Below are 15643 nucleotides of genomic sequence, written 5' to 3' on the forward strand. Positions count from 1 at the left end.
ACCTCCTCCCTCTCCCCTTGCTCATCTTCCTTCTCCTTCTTCTTCTTGTTACTATTATTGGTAGTAGTAGTAGTAGTAGCATGATCATGACAGAAGGTGGTAAAGGCAATGCCCTTCAGAAAGAGTAGATTCCCAGCTTCAGAATGTGGAAGTTTATAAATACAAGTCAAATTGCCACAGTCATTATAAATGTAACTTCTAACAGAACAGATGGGTTTATCCTGTTCTTAACAAGTCCAACTGTCATTGGTGGCGGTAAAGCTGAAAATCTGTTGTAAGAAGTCAGCAATACTCCCTGGAGGAGTCAGAAGACTAGACTGACTGTCAGACTTCAGTGGTACTAGGACTCATTCAGTTACAGGTGACCGAATATCAAAACCAGGATTTTTGGAAAAAAGAATTTATTGGCTTACATACAGAACGAGGTAGTAGTAAATCTACACGCTTTGGCATTGTTAATGCTTCCCTCGTGGTCAGACAGTTAAAGACCTTTTTGCAATGCAGGAAACCAGGATTCGATCTCTGGGTCAGGAAGATCCCCTAAAGAAGGGAAAAGCAACCCACTTCAGTATTCTTGCTTAGAGAATTCCATGCACAGAGGAGCCTGGTGGGTTACAGTCCGTGGGGTAGCAAAGAGTCAGACATGACTGAGAGGCTTTCTCAGTACTGTTAGATCCAGATGCTCAACAGGGTCCTCAGAAAATTCTTTTCTAAGTTTCAGTTATATTTTACTACATTGGCTTCCCTCTCTGCCAGATATTTTTTAATGGTGGCCCCTGGCAACTGAAGCTTTAAGTCTGGAAGAAGGAAACAATCTCTCTTACCAAGTTCCAGTAAGTCTTGGGCCTGGCTCTCCTTGACTCACATTGTGTTCCATCTTGGACCTAACCGCTGCAAGCAGGGGGTTAAGTTGCTCTGGATGGCCAGGATCCCCAGAACCATATGGGCTAAATGAAAAATAGGTGGGCTGTCAAAGGAAACCAGGTTGCTGCCACCAGTAGTAGGGAGTAAAGATGTGGGTGTACAAAAATGTCTACTATAGTTAGTAATGGGCTTCCCAGGTGGTGTTAGTGGTAAAGAACACGCCTGCCAATGCAGGAGACATAAGAGACGTGGGTTTGACCCCTGGATTGGGGAGATCCCCTGGAAGAGGGCATGGCAACCCACTCCAGTATTCTTGCCTGGAGAATCTCATGGACAGAGAAGCCTGGTGGGCAAAGAGTTGGACACAACTGAAGCAACTTAGCACACACGCATGAATAGTTAGTAATATTTCAGAGTAAGACAGAGGATCTCAGAAACCCACATAAAGTGAGTGGTCAGAAGGGGTTAAAATCCAGGCATGAGCCACAGACAAATGTTCGAGCATCAATAACAAAAGAACTCCAGAAATCCCTATGTACTTTGTCCATCTGCACGTGCAGAGATCTGGTTAGGAGCATCCTTCTGAGATAAGGAGTAAGGAAGGGAACTAGGGCCAGGAAATTGCATTGAACTAGTTAAGTATTATCTCATTTAGTCAACCAAAAGTTGGTCCTTAGGTGGATAGTGGTATTTCCATATAGGCACAGGGGAAAACTGAGATCATACATCTAGAAGGTGATGGAGTTGATATTTCAACACAAGTTTTGTTTTACCCAAAGCCCACACTCATTGCCTCTGCCTGAAACTCTTTCCGTATTTTCCTGACTATGAATTTCCAATTACACTTAAGCTTGTCAAGATTTATCATGCATCTCAGGGCTCCCTTACACTTAATTCACAGCCCTGCAGAATCTTTTAACATGGTGCTGTATTAGTTGCTAAATCCGTCAATGGTCTTCAAACTTCATTAATCATACACTTCTATTGGTCAGAATTTTGGGGTAGCCTACTCCATGTTTTTTATTTATTTATACTTACATATGTTTATAATAGAAATATACTTATTACATGTTTATAATACTAACGTTGGTATTTACATAAGATGGTGAGACCCTTGAGGGCAGTGGCTATTATGTCATCTTCAGCCAGTACCTAGCACAGTATCTGATACATGCTATGATGACAAAATTCTCAAATAAAAAATTTTGAACATCTGCTTTTGCACATGATCATGATATAATCACTTGGTGTATATATACCTTTGTTCTATGTTTCAGAAAATGTAATCCTCATATTAATTCTAAAAGGTAAGACCTATGTTTTCCATTTGACAGTTGAGGAATCTGCCACCTAGTCGATGGCAAAAATCATATTCTAGTCCAGGTCCTTAGATGCCTAAATGGTGTTACTGCTAAACACGTTGTTAAGGTCTATTTTAATACATAAATTGACAATGAGTCAGAATTTAAATAGATGCTGTCCTGGAGAATTTAGAATATATGGCTAAATAGCCTTGTGTTACTGACATTTCTCCTAGTTTCCTGTTTTGCCTTCCTGACTAGATCGTAAGGGCCTATGAATGCATGATGTTTTACTTTTTTCTATCCCTCCTTGCATTGCTCAGATGCTTCGCTGAGCCAATGTTTTTGGCTGGATTATTTCTGAGAATGACCAGGGAAAGGTGTGCTCAGGAGTGTGGGGCTATAGGATGTAGGGGTGGAGAGGTGTCAGTCAAGTGGAGATGAGGTAGTTGACAACAGGCCTGCCCTTAAACCACTTCCCATATATCACACACCATAGGCTGCTAAGCCTGGTGGCCATGGGGAAAACTCCTGCTCCCAACTGCTTCATTAACAGGAGTATCTAGTTCAAAAGAGACACTTCCACAGAATATTAGGTACTAAGATTTCAAAACTCATGGGTGAGAGAGACATAGAAATGATCATTCTGAGTTACTGAGAATGTTTATTTTTTAAAAAATTCTTCAAGATTAACTGTCAGTAAGAAGTTGAAGGGAAAAGAAATGGGAAGATTTCAGCAGGGAAACAGTGTCTGTGGTACTGACTAGAAGTTGTGAAAAGCAAAGGAACTGGTTAAGAATGAAATAGAAATCAGAGGTGCGTAGACATATTGTCCCATTTTAAATGTTACAACATAACAGAGAACCAGAAAAACTTAAAAATGACATTGGAATCCACAAACCGGAAAGTGCTTGACTTTGCTGACAGCATTTTTTTCCTGGTACTAAATCATCTGTATCAGGCAAGGCACCTACTTGGAAATGAACTCATTTATCTATTATGTTGCAGTGGTGAAGTGATGGTATAAACCCTTAGATATAAAATTGGAGAAATTCCCTTATTTTCACATGCCTGGGAACAGCCCAGCTGTGCCCTCTAGTGATCATGCTGTCCTGTTGCTTTATTAGGAGACAAAAAAATACTTAAGCAAATGCATTCTGAGTGCCTCTTCCACCTTAGAAATTAGCTTTCTATGTGGGATGATTGCTTCTATGGAAAACAAATGTTTCTAAAGAAATATATATAGTGAAGGTGAATCACAAATTTCTGTAATTCTGTTCCGTGGAGCACCCTTTTCCTTCACTTATAGATTCCTTTATGAATTTGGGTCATTGGTGAAACTGATGTTTTCAATTTCACCTAGTCAGTTACCAGGGGATGGATTGAAGTATAAAGAATTTTTCACAGATCCAGTATTGCAAATAAGTCGGATCAGGTTAGGACAATCATTTCTAAAAGGGGGTATTACCTTACTTACACATGTTGGGATATATGGTATGGCAAGAGGCTGCCAGGGTAGAGGAATTTTCAGTCAAATTCGACTCTCGACTTGATTTAATTTTACCAGGAATATGTGTGTACCAGTCTTAATTTCTTTGTTTGGTTGTAATTTCTATGTATATAAGTCTTGTGTATTCTAGAACTTAGTATTTTGTACTGTATTTCAAATTAGGCCTTGCATATAGAAGGTTTAAAATTTTTTTTGAAACTTTCATAAAAGGTACAAGTATTCTTTTTTTTTTTCTGGACCACTTAAGAGAATGTTGCACATACAATGACACTCCTGAGTATTTTAACATGTATTTCCTACAAATAAAGATTTCTCCTACACAACCACAATGCCATCCAAATCAGAAAATTAACATTGATGTGTTACTAAACCTCAGACCTCATTTAAGTTTTGCCTGTTGTCCTGTTAATGTCCATTAGAACACAAAGATCAATTTCAGTATAATGTGTTCAGTTCAGTTCAGTTCAGTCACTCAGTCGTGTCTGACTCTTTGTGACCCCATGAATTGCAGCACGCCAAGCCTCCCTGTCCATCACCAACTCCCGGAGTTCACCCAAACTCAGTCCATCGAGTCAGTGATGCCATCCAGCCATCTCATCCTCTGTTATCCCCTTCTCCTCCTGCCCCCAATCCCTCCCAGCATCAGGGTTTTTTCCAAATGAGTCAACTCTTTGCATGAGGTGGCCAAAGTATTGGAGTTTCAGCTTTAGCATCAGTCCTTCAAATGAACACCCAGGACTGATCTCCTTTAGAATGGACTGGTTGGATCTCCTTGCAGTCCAAGGGACTCTCAAGAGTCTTCTCCAACACCACGGTTCAAAAGCATCAATTCTTTGGCGCTCAGCTTTCTTGACAGTCCAACTCTCACATCCATACATGACCACAGGAAAAACCATAGCCTTGACTAGATGGACCTTTGTTGGCAAAGTAATGTCTCTGCTTTTGAATATGCTATCTAGGTTGGTCATAACTTTCCTTCCAAGGAGTAAGCATCTTTTAATTTCATGGCTGCAGTCACCATCTGCAGTGATTTTGGAGCCCCAAAAAATAAAGTCTGACACTGTTTCCACTGTTTCCCCATCTATTTCCCATGAAGTGATGGGACCAGATGCCATGATCTTAGTTTTCTGAATGTTGAGCTTTAAGCCAACTCTTTCACTCTCCTCTTTTACCTTCATCAAGAGGCTTTTGAGTTCCTCTTCACTTTCTGCCATAAGGGTGGTGTCATCTGCATATCTGAGGTTATTGATAGTTCTCCCAGCAATCTTGATTCCAGCTTGTGCTTCTTTCAGCCCAGTGTTTTTCATGACGTACTCTGCATAGAAGTTAAATAAGCAGGGTGACAATATACAGCCTTGACGAACTCCTTTTCCTATTTGGAACCAGTCTGTTGTTCCATGTCCAGTTCTAACTGTTGCTTCCTGACCTGCATACAAATTTCTCAAAAGGCAGATCACGTGGTCTGGTAGTCCCATCTCTTTCAGAATTTTCCACAGTTTATTGTGATCCACACAGTCAAAGGCTTTGGCATAGTCAATAAAGCAGAAATAGATGTTTTTCTGGAATTCTCTTGCTTTTTCTATGATCCAGCAGATGTTGGCAATTTGATCTCTGATCCCTCTGCCTTTTCTAAAACCAGCTTGAACATCTGGAAGTTCACGGTTCACGTATCACTGAAGCCTGGCTTGGAGAATTTTGAGCATTACTTTACTAGCGTGTGAGATGAGTGCAATTGTGCGGTAGTTTGAGGATTTTTTGACATTGCATTTAGCTATTTCTCTGTAGTCTCACTCTGGAACAGTTCTTCATGTTTTTCACTTTCATGACCTTGATAACTTTTGACAACTATTTGCTGATTGTTTTCTAGAATCGTCCTTTATTGGATTTGTCTGGTGTTTCTTCACGATTAGGTTTAGGCTGTACATCGTAGGCATCAGTGTGACAGAGTAATGCTGTATTTATCTATCAGGTGACACTTGTTTTCAGTTTGTCCCATTATTAATGATTTTCACCTTCATCACCTGATTAAAGTGGTGTCTACAAGGTGTTTCCAGTGTAAAATTACTCTTTTCACTTGGTAATTTATATGTGCTTTGTTTGGAGTTCTTTTGCCTATATATTCTGTTTTTCATTAAACTTGCAATTTACTCATTTACTTATATCTCTTTAGATTCATTTCTTAAAATTTTATTCAATTGAATTAATTTTATTCAATGATTCATTAGTAACATTATTTATTCTGCTCAAAATTTCCCAGTTTGGTCAATGGGAACCCCCACAAGTTGATTTCTGTGTCCTGACCTGTTTCCATTGTTTTTTGAGAGTTTTAAAATAGCTTATTTATTTTTTATTGAAATATAGTTGATTTAAAATATTGTAATTGATTTCAGGTATACAGTAGTTAATATATATATATATATATATATATATTTTCAGATTCTTTTCCTATTCTGGTTATTGTAAAATATTGAATATAGCTCACTGTGTTATACAGCAGGTCCTTGTGTATTTTATATATATAGTTGGACTGTGAAGAAGGCTGAGCACCAAAGAATTGATGCTTTTGAATTGTGGTGTTGGAGAAGACTCTTGAGAGTCCCTTAGGCTGCAAGGAGATCCAACCAGTCCATTCTGAAGGAGATCAGCCCTGAGATTTCTTTGGAAAGAATGATGCTAAAACTGAAACTCCAGTACTTTGGCCACCTCATGAGAAAAGTTGACTCATTGGAAAAGACTCTGATGCTGGGAGGGATTGGGGGCAGGAGGAGAAGGGGATGACAGAGGATGAGATGGCTGGATGGCATCACTGACTCGATGGACGTGAGTCTGAGTGATTTCCGGGAGTTGGTGATGGACAGGGAGGCCTGGCGTGCTGTAATTCATGGGGTTGCAGGGAGTCGGACACGACTGAGCGACTGATCTGACCTGATCTGATCTGAATGTGTATATTTTACTCCCAAATTCCTAATTTATCCTCCCAATCACCTTTCCCCTTTGATAACCATAAGTTTGTTTTCTATGTCTGTGAGTCTGTTTCTGGTTTGTAAACAAATTCATCTGTATCATTTTTTAGATTCCACATACAAGTGCTATCATGTGGTATTTGTCTTTGCCAGACTTACTTCACTTACTATGATAACTATGGGTTACTATCTGGGTTACTATCGGGGTTACTATCTGTGGGTCTATCCATGTTGCTGTAAATGGCATTATTTCGTTCTAGTTTATGGCTGAGTAATATTCCATTGTATGCGTGTATGTATATATATACACACACACCCCACATCTTCTTTAGCCAGTCATCCACTGATGCACATTTAGGTTCCTTCCATGTCTCGGCTATTGTAAGTAGTGCTGCAGTGAACACTGGGGATATGCTCAGTTGTGGGACTGCCAGATCATACGGTAGTTCTTCTTTTACTTTTTAAGGAAATTCCATACTGTTGTCCATAATGCCTATACCAATTTACATTCCCACCAACTGTAGGAGGGCTCCCTTTTCTCCACACCCTCTCCAGAATTTATTGTTTGCAGAGTTTTGATGATGGCCCTTCTGACTGGTATGAGATGATACCTCACTGTAGTTTTGATTTGCATTTCTAAAATAATTAGCACTGTTGAATATCTTTTCATTTGTCTTTTGGCCATCTGACTCATTTGAAAAGACTCTGATGCTGGGAAAGATTGAAGGCGGGAGGAGAATGGGACGGCAGAGGATGAGATGGTTGGATGGCATCACCAACTCAATGGACATGAATTTGAGTAAACTCTGGGAGTTGGTGATGGACAGGGAGGCCTGGCGTGCTGCAGTCCATGAGGTTGTGAAGAGTCGGACACAACTGAGTGACTGAACTGAACTGAACTGATGTCTTCTTTGGAAAAATGTCTATTTATATCTGCCCATTTTTTGATTGTTTTTTTATTTTTTAATTTTATTTTTTTATTATTCTTTTTTATTTTATTTTTTAACTTTACAATATTGTATTGGTTTTGCCATATATCAACATGAATCTGCCACGGGTGTACATGTGTTCCCCATCCTGAACCCTCCTCCCTCCTCCCTCCCTGTACCATCCCTCTGAGTCAATACCCCAGTGCACTGATGTATAGAACAGTCTTGTGGGCTCTGTGGGAGAGGGAAAGGGTGGGATGATTTGGGAGAATGGCATTGAAACATGAATAATATCATATATGAAATGAGTTGCCAGTCCAGGTTCGATGATTGAGTTGTTTTTTTATTTGATATTGAGCCATATAAATTTTTGGTATATTTTGAAAATTAATCCCTTGTTGGTCATACCCTTTGCAAATATTTTCTCTCATGGTGTAGACTGTCTTTTCATTTTGCTTATGGTTTCCTTTGTTGTTCACAAGCTTTTAAGTTTAAGTGGGTCTCATTTGTTTAACTTTGTTTTTTTGTTTTTGTTTGGGGGTATTGATCATCTTATACCCTTTCCCAGTCCCAGTCCTGGAATGAGTCATTTTTCCAAGGAGGTCCTGAATCCTTTTAGTACAGAATGGTATTTAGAAACCAAGATCTGGGCAAGATGCTCTTTTTGCCCTCTCAGAAAACTGAGCTAAAGACTAGATGTGGTACACCCCCTCCCCATATTTCTATATCTATCTATATTTATTCAAGACTGTAAGTGCATACTGATTCCAGTTCAATGTGGAGTTAATTCTAGTTGTGTTTCTTCCTTTGTTGTAGTTCCTTCTACGAGAGTGAGAAACTTGGCCCTTGTTTTCCTTGGTAGATTTACTTAATCAGCTCACCTTGATGTTGCTCCTACACACGTCTGCTCTCCTCACCCCAGTTCTAACACCCTGAAGGGTTACCATCATATGGGCATCCTCTGTGTCCAGGTGGCTCCCTGACTTCCCATTTTGAGCTGCCCCTGGCATTCCAGCCCTGCTCACCTTCATCAGGCTCTACCACCCCATTCCAAGTTTCCCACATTCAAGAACACACTCCTCACTTGGGCTCCTTTAGACCCTGTGGTTGGTAGGGGGAACAATAATGATCCCTGGAGCTTTAGGACTAACATTTCAGGAAAGAAAAGGAAAGTAAGGATGAAGGGAAAGAACTTCTAAATTTTTTCCTTGAAATGTGTTTGAATGACTAGCTGAATGAGTGAATGGTATATTAGTTTCTTAGGGCGATTAGAACAAAGTGCCACAAAGTGGCTATATTAAAACAATAGAAATTTGTAGTCTTACCGTCCTGGAGATAAGAAGTCTGAAATTAAGGTGTAAGCAGGGCCATGCCCTTTCTGAAGGCTCTAGGAGGGGATTCCCCCTTGACTCTTCCCAGCTCCTGATGGTTGCCAGCAGTCCTTGGTGTTCCTTGGCTTTTAGCTGCGTAACTTCAGCCTCTGCCTCTGTCACATGGCATTCTTCCTGGGTGTCTGCATCTCTCTGTGCTTCTTTAAAAAAAGCTACCATGTTCAAAATAAACAAGCCACAGGGATATACTACACAGCACAGAGAATATAGCCAACATTCTACAATAACCCTAGATGAAGTATAGTCTACAAAAATATTGAATCACTATGTTGTACACAAGAAACCAGCACAATACTGCAAATCAACTATACTTCCATAAAAATAAAATAGAAGACATAGTTTTTGAATTTATAAAAAGAACTTCACATATCAGATTTTTCTAGGGCACAAGACAAAAATAAAACTGGATTATTTAAACCATGATTTGTTTTTCCATGCATCTCATATCTTCTCTTCCTATAAGGACACCAGTTTTATTAGATTAAGGGCCCACTGTACTTGTTAACTAACTGAATCTTATCAATCAACTAACTAAAGAATGATTGAATGAATGGTATTTAGAAATCTAGATCTGGGTGCTAGGGATTCCTGTCACTTGGCCACTTTTAAGTCACTTCCCCCTAACTTGGAGATGCTAATGCTTAGGGCTCCATGTTGAGTCCCTTTTATCTTTACCATCAGCTCTCTCAACTATTCCTGTGCTTTCCTATATCATCTCTATAACAATTTCCAATACTATACCACTTCCAACGTAGACCTCACTTCTAAGCTTCAGATTTTATATCACACACTGCCTACATACCCCCATTTGACTGTTTTACATATTCAGAACCAAATTTTTATCTCTCTCTACTCATCCACCTCCATCTAAAACTGCACCTTCTCCCATATTTTCCATAATAGGTAGATCAAGCCACACCTGCCTGTCATACTCGATACTAACCTTCCCTCTAATATCTTTTCCCAAGTCACTGCCACAAATTCTCATATCTGTTTACTCTTTGTCATCTTTCCAACTTAGCAGTCACCATCCTTGTCAAAACTTCCAGTATTTCTCATCTCATTGACTGCATTTGCCCCTAACGTATAATCCCAATTCTGAGTATTTCCCCTTTCAATCTATTGTCCACCATAGGGTGATTCTTTAAATAAATGAACAAATTTTTTAAATAGATTTTTTTAGCCATATCCAAAAGTAGAAAAAAATAGTGCAATGATCTCATATAACCCGTCAACAAGAATCAACAATTACCAGCATCTTGCCACACTTGCTTAATTGATTAACCTATGCCTTTTTTCCTTCTTTCCATCCTCCTTCTTTTCCTTTCTTTCTTCCTCCCTACCTCCCCCACTTACTTCTTTCTTTATATTTCTTCCTTTTACTTATTTATTTTTGCTGGTATATTCTCCAGGAAATTCTTGACATCATAAAATTTCACCTCTACTTGAGAAACACCTCTAAACAATAAAGAATAAGGATATTTTTCTTATATAGCCAAACACCATTAACAAATTAAAAATAATTCCTCAACATCATCCACTTCTCAGTCCATATTAAAATTTCTCTAATTGTCTCAAAAATCTTTTGACATTTTGCTTGTTTGTTATAATACTCATTTAAAAATAAGAATTGCGCTTAAGATTGGGTAGCCCCATGCTTTCCAACTCCTCCCCTTACAACTAAAAATACCCCTGAAGATAACACAACAAACAGCATAGAAGATTCTGAAAAATGGAAAGAAGGCAATGGTCCAAGGACCTCGGGACTTGAGGAAGGACACAGCAATGAGTCCCTGGGTTTCTTTATTGCCTTTCATGTGTTCCAGACAGGTTGTTCCCTCCAAACTGGAACTGCCAACAGGCACAGACAGAAAAGCTCCAAGAAAAATCCTGTTTCCATAGCCAAAGGATCAGGAAAAGGATGGCCAAACAACAGAAAATCTTTTTGGCAATACCTGCCCTACTCCAGCCAAACATCTACAGAAATACTGCCTGGCTTCCTGTGGTTTCAATGGGGTCAAACAGCAAGCTGATTTTTCCATTTCTCCTCTGTCCTCACTCGTGGAAGCAGACAGTGGTACTCTGATTCTCTTGTCTGTGGGGGTGAAGTCGGTGAGATTGAATGAGGAGCTGACCTTCTGTCTTCTGCTCAGTGGAAGCAGCTGATGCTCTGACCCCCCTGCCTAGTTAGTGTCAGCTGGGCTGAGTGAGGAGCTGATCTTTCCACTGGAAGTTGAGTTTGCTCCCCTTTTCCTGCCAGGGTAGTATTGGGGAGGTCCACAGTGTCAGGGAGGTTAGTGGCAAGTTGAGCCTCCATTCCCATCAGGCAATGAGATTGAATGTGTTAGTACTTCATTATCTCCCAGCTGGGCGACAGCAGGGGTCAGTGGGGAGGGGAGCTTCTGTTCAGACACTGCAGCAACAATGTGTGTGACTTTGCACTCTCATTCCCCCTTCCCTGAGGTCAGTGGAGCCTAACAGAGAGCTGAGCTTACACCCCTACTAGGATACAATGAGACAGAATAGTTAGTTCTCTGCTTTCAAGAGGAAGTTGTCACCAGGGCTGAGGAGGAGCTGAACTCTCCTGCTCCAATGTGGTACAATAAGGCGGTGTAAGTTGGCATTCTACTTTTGGGGGGTGTTGTTGGCAGGGCCCAGAAGCAAGGCAAGCCTGTAGAACCACACAGCCCCTGCATTACATCTCAACAGGGAGTTGTTGTGATTTAGTCACAAAGTCATGTCTGACTCTTTGTGATTCCATGGACTGTAACCTACCAGGCTCCTCTGTGTGATTTTTCAGGCAAGAATACTGGAGTGGGCTGCCATTTTCTTTCTCCAGATTATCTTCTCGACCCAGTGTCTCCTGCATTGAGCCCCTGTCTCCTGCATTGGCGGGCAGATGTTTTACCACTGAGCCACCAGGGAAGCCTCTCAACAGGGAGACTGCTTGCTGAAAAGGAAGATTAAGAAGGATCCACAGTTTTATGTATGGCTGCTGTGGATCTTTGTTGTTATGCACAGCCCTTCTCTAGGGGCAGCAAGTGGGGGCTGCTCTCCAGTTGCGGTGCACAGGCTTCTCACCGCGGTGGCTTCTCTTATCGTGGAGCATGGACCCCAGGCCCATGGACTTCAGCAGTTGAGGTGAACAGGCTTAGTTGTTCCATGGCATGTGGGATCTTCCCAGATGTGGGATTGAACCCACGTGCCCCGAATTGGCAGGTGGATTCTCAACCACTGGACCACCAGGGAAGTCTCTACATGGGTTAACGTAATCAATACCCGTAACAACACTGAGGTGAGTGCTATTATTATACTCTCCCATTATTTCTATCTTACTTTGAAGAATGCTGTTGTAGAGTGACTCACTCACCCCAGGTGACACATCTTGCCCGTGGAGGAGGAACCAGGATGCAGGCCAGCAAAAGGAAATCACTTTGAGACTGGATGACTGAAAGACAGGCCAGTACCCTTGGCTTGGATGCAAAATTTTTGAAGGACTTAGAGAAGGGGTGTGACCAAATATAAAGGTCAGTTAGATTTTAGTAAACAGGTTGGGTGGATCAGACTAAGAGAGCTTCTAATGAGGAGATTATGGAACAACAGGGGTCCAGGACACTTGGTGGCTATGAGAATGAACCAGAAAGTACTGAATAACAGCATCTAGTAACAGATTAGAAATAGATGTGAAGAGGATAAAAGCACCTCTCATGTCAATAATCAAGGGATGTCAAAGATCCCTGGACTATGGCATGAGAGATGTGAGCGTGGTCAGGGTTTTGTCATTTACTAGTTGTGTGTGCCTTTTGGCATGACACTTCAACTCTTAATCCTGTCTTCTCAGTTTTCAAATGAAATTCTATTAGAGGCTCTAAAGCAGAAGCTACCAGGACTTCCCTGGTGGTTTAGTGGTTAAGACTCTGTGCTCCCAAGGCAGGGGGCCTGGGTTTGATCCCACATGCCACAACTAAGACCTGGTGCAGCTAAAAAATAAATAAAAAAGGTAATTATAAAGTAGAAGCGACCCTACTTTGGGACTTCCCTGGTGGCTCAGATGGTAAAGAATCTGCCTACAATGCAAGAGACCCAGGTTTGATCCATGGGTCAGGAAGATCCCCTGGAGAAGGGAATGGCTACCCTCTCCAGTATTCTTGCCTGGAGAATTCCATGGACAGAGAAGCCTGGTGGGCTACAGTCCATACAGTAAGTCCATGGGGTTGCAAAGAGTCGGCCATAATTGAGAGACTTTCACTTTTCCCCTACTTTATTGTTGTTGTTGTTTTCATTAAAGAAAGCAATAAACCATTTTTATAGTAATTTAAACTATATCTGTCAACATTTGAACATTGAGATTACACACAAATCTGGATTTCTGTCTTTTCATGAAAAACCAGAAGATCTGGTAACACCAGGCTCCTGATCTCACATGATAGCCATGTGCTTCACCTTGAGAAGCAGCTATCCCTCTAGCCAGGTCACCTGCTTTCTGCCTTTCCATCCCTCGAGTTTGCTTCAGCTGTATCAATCATACAGCTCTGGGCTCTGTAAGTATTCAAATATTTTTAGCCCTGAACTAGTTGATTTTCCAGTTTCTTTTATTTGTGAAACTTGCAAATCTGTAACTTTCATATGTATCCTAAAAGCAGGGCGAGGAAGAGGTAACAGTAATAGGTTTAAGAGCTTACCTAGTGCACTATATTTTAAGTGCTTTACATATATTATTTCATTTAATCCAAATTTCATTTGGCTTCATCACTATTATTTTTTGTCATACCCAAAAAACACCCAGAAGGCTAATTTGCCTAAGATCATATGATAGTTGTGTTGTTAAGTCAGGATTTGAACCCAACTGTCTGACTCCAGATCTAATGCTTCATAATCATTAAGCTCTGAAATTTGAAGGTCAGTGAATTTTGGAAAAAGACTAGTTGGTTCTCAGTGTATGAGAGGCTGATAGTCAGTGTACCCTGGCCGTGAAGGTGATGAAGTGATCCAGATACTTGCTACCCTAGGCAGAAGAGTGAGAACCCTCAGCCCTTATAATTCTTCACACCACCTGTTCAAGCGCTGGAATAAGAGACTCCGTGTAGTCCTGGTGGTAATGAAGTGTTAAGAGCTGGGGGGATGAGAAAGGCTTTGAAGGGATTTAAGAATTAGAGGGGAATGGGAGCCAAAGCGACAGCTTGAAGTGAGGGGAGCTGGCATGGTAAAGCTGGACGCGTGCTAGTCCTTTTACTCTGCCAGGAAGCTGTAGGTGCAAACCCGAGGTCTGGACGAGGCCAAACAGGTGAGCTACGGGCTGCACACCCATCAGAGCAAGTTTGCAAACTATGGTGAGAGAGCTATTTTTCCAAAACTATCCCAAGTACTGCTGTAATAGAGTTATAGGGAGGGTATAATGGCTATTTTAATTTGCTGCTTTATCAGCTATGATATCTATTAATAAAATATAACACAATTCAGTAACATATAGAAAAATGTACATAAGTCTTCAGGAACTTATAAACTATGAAAAATCTTAAATATGAGACCACAAGTGGCATATTTTCCCTCAATCATATATGTGAGCATTTTCCTTCTTGGATTATCATAATTTTCCTTTTTCTGTTTCATTTTGTATTCCTTTTGTGGGGTAAAACAGTTATGAGAAATTACTTTAAAGTTATATAATTAATGAGAGTCAAATGGAGCATATACATAAATGGAAATAATAGTCTTTTATAATAACTGGGCCCACTGAGATATAAATTAGAGAACCATTTTATCTGCTATGATATATTGTTCAAAGAGTTGCTAATAAACTAAATTCACAACTTTTATTTTTCTACTTGGGAAATATTTCTTAAGCACCTGTTTTGTGCTGGGATCTAGGTGGGAGGCAGAGGGAAGAAGACAATACTGAAGACTCAGTGCAGGCTTCAAAGAATCTATAATATGCTCCAGTTCTCTGAGGTCTGATGACAGTGACTGATATTTAGTTTGGCTCTTTTGAGGTGAAGGATTATCTGCCCCAAGGTGTGGATTGATCTACTGCCCTAAAATCTTCCCCTATTTACCTGACACTGTGAGCTGTATGTTAGGATGGAATCAGGGACCATCCTGAGCTAATATCTGATCTCTAGTCTGATACATAAGCAATGACTCACTTCCTTTTTTCCAAATTGTGAAAAATATGTGTAAGTTATAATTTCTGTTTTTCTAATCAATTCATAAAGTGAAAAATGGTTAAGCCAGCTCTGTATAAACTGGCCCTATTCTCTACGTCTGTTAAAACTGCTTTTAAAAGTATACAGAGTGTTTTTAGGCCAGTACTCATGGCTTATGCTGTTTTTTAACTTCAGGAAAAGATTAAGACAACCGTGACCAGGATTGGCAAGCCAGGAGTTTGTGAAAAAAGTGAAATAAGATTTTGGATCAGCTCCTATGACCAAATACTACCAGTTTCTAAAAGTACTATAATCAGTTGTGGCTTCCCTGGTGACCACAGTGGTAAAGAATCTGCCTGCCAATGCAGGAGACAATGCAAAAAACATGAGTTTGATCCCTAGGTAGGGAAGATCCCCTGGAGTAGGAAATGGCAACCCACTCCAGTATTTCCTGGAAAATTACATGGACAGAGGAGCCTGGAGGGCAACAGTCCATGGCGGCCTAAAGAGTCAGACATGACTGAGTGAGCGCACATACAATC

The 15643-nt window shown here is 40.5% G+C and overlaps 1 long non-coding RNA gene across 2 annotated transcripts; it reads right to left on the reverse strand.

Moving 5' to 3' along the window:
* Positions 1 to 407: 407 nt before the first annotated feature.
* Positions 408 to 11049, reverse strand: LOC129644959 (uncharacterized). 2 transcript variants are annotated; one of them, XR_008711086.1, is made up of 4 exons: positions 10914 to 11049; positions 8893 to 9110; positions 825 to 947; positions 408 to 540 (listed from the first exon to the last, which is right to left on the reverse strand). It is a non-coding gene; the product is annotated as an uncharacterized LOC129644959 (long non-coding RNA). The 2 variants fall into 2 exon arrangements; XR_008711087.1 differs by lacking the exon at positions 825 to 947 and having other exon boundaries at positions 424 to 540.
* Between the last annotated feature and the right edge of the window lie 4594 nt (positions 11050 to 15643).

The sequence above is a fragment of the Bubalus kerabau genome, chromosome 2 (genome assembly GCF_029407905.1).
Source record: "Bubalus kerabau isolate K-KA32 ecotype Philippines breed swamp buffalo chromosome 2, PCC_UOA_SB_1v2, whole genome shotgun sequence".
In the NCBI taxonomy this organism is placed as follows: Eukaryota; Metazoa; Chordata; class Mammalia; order Artiodactyla; family Bovidae; genus Bubalus; species Bubalus kerabau.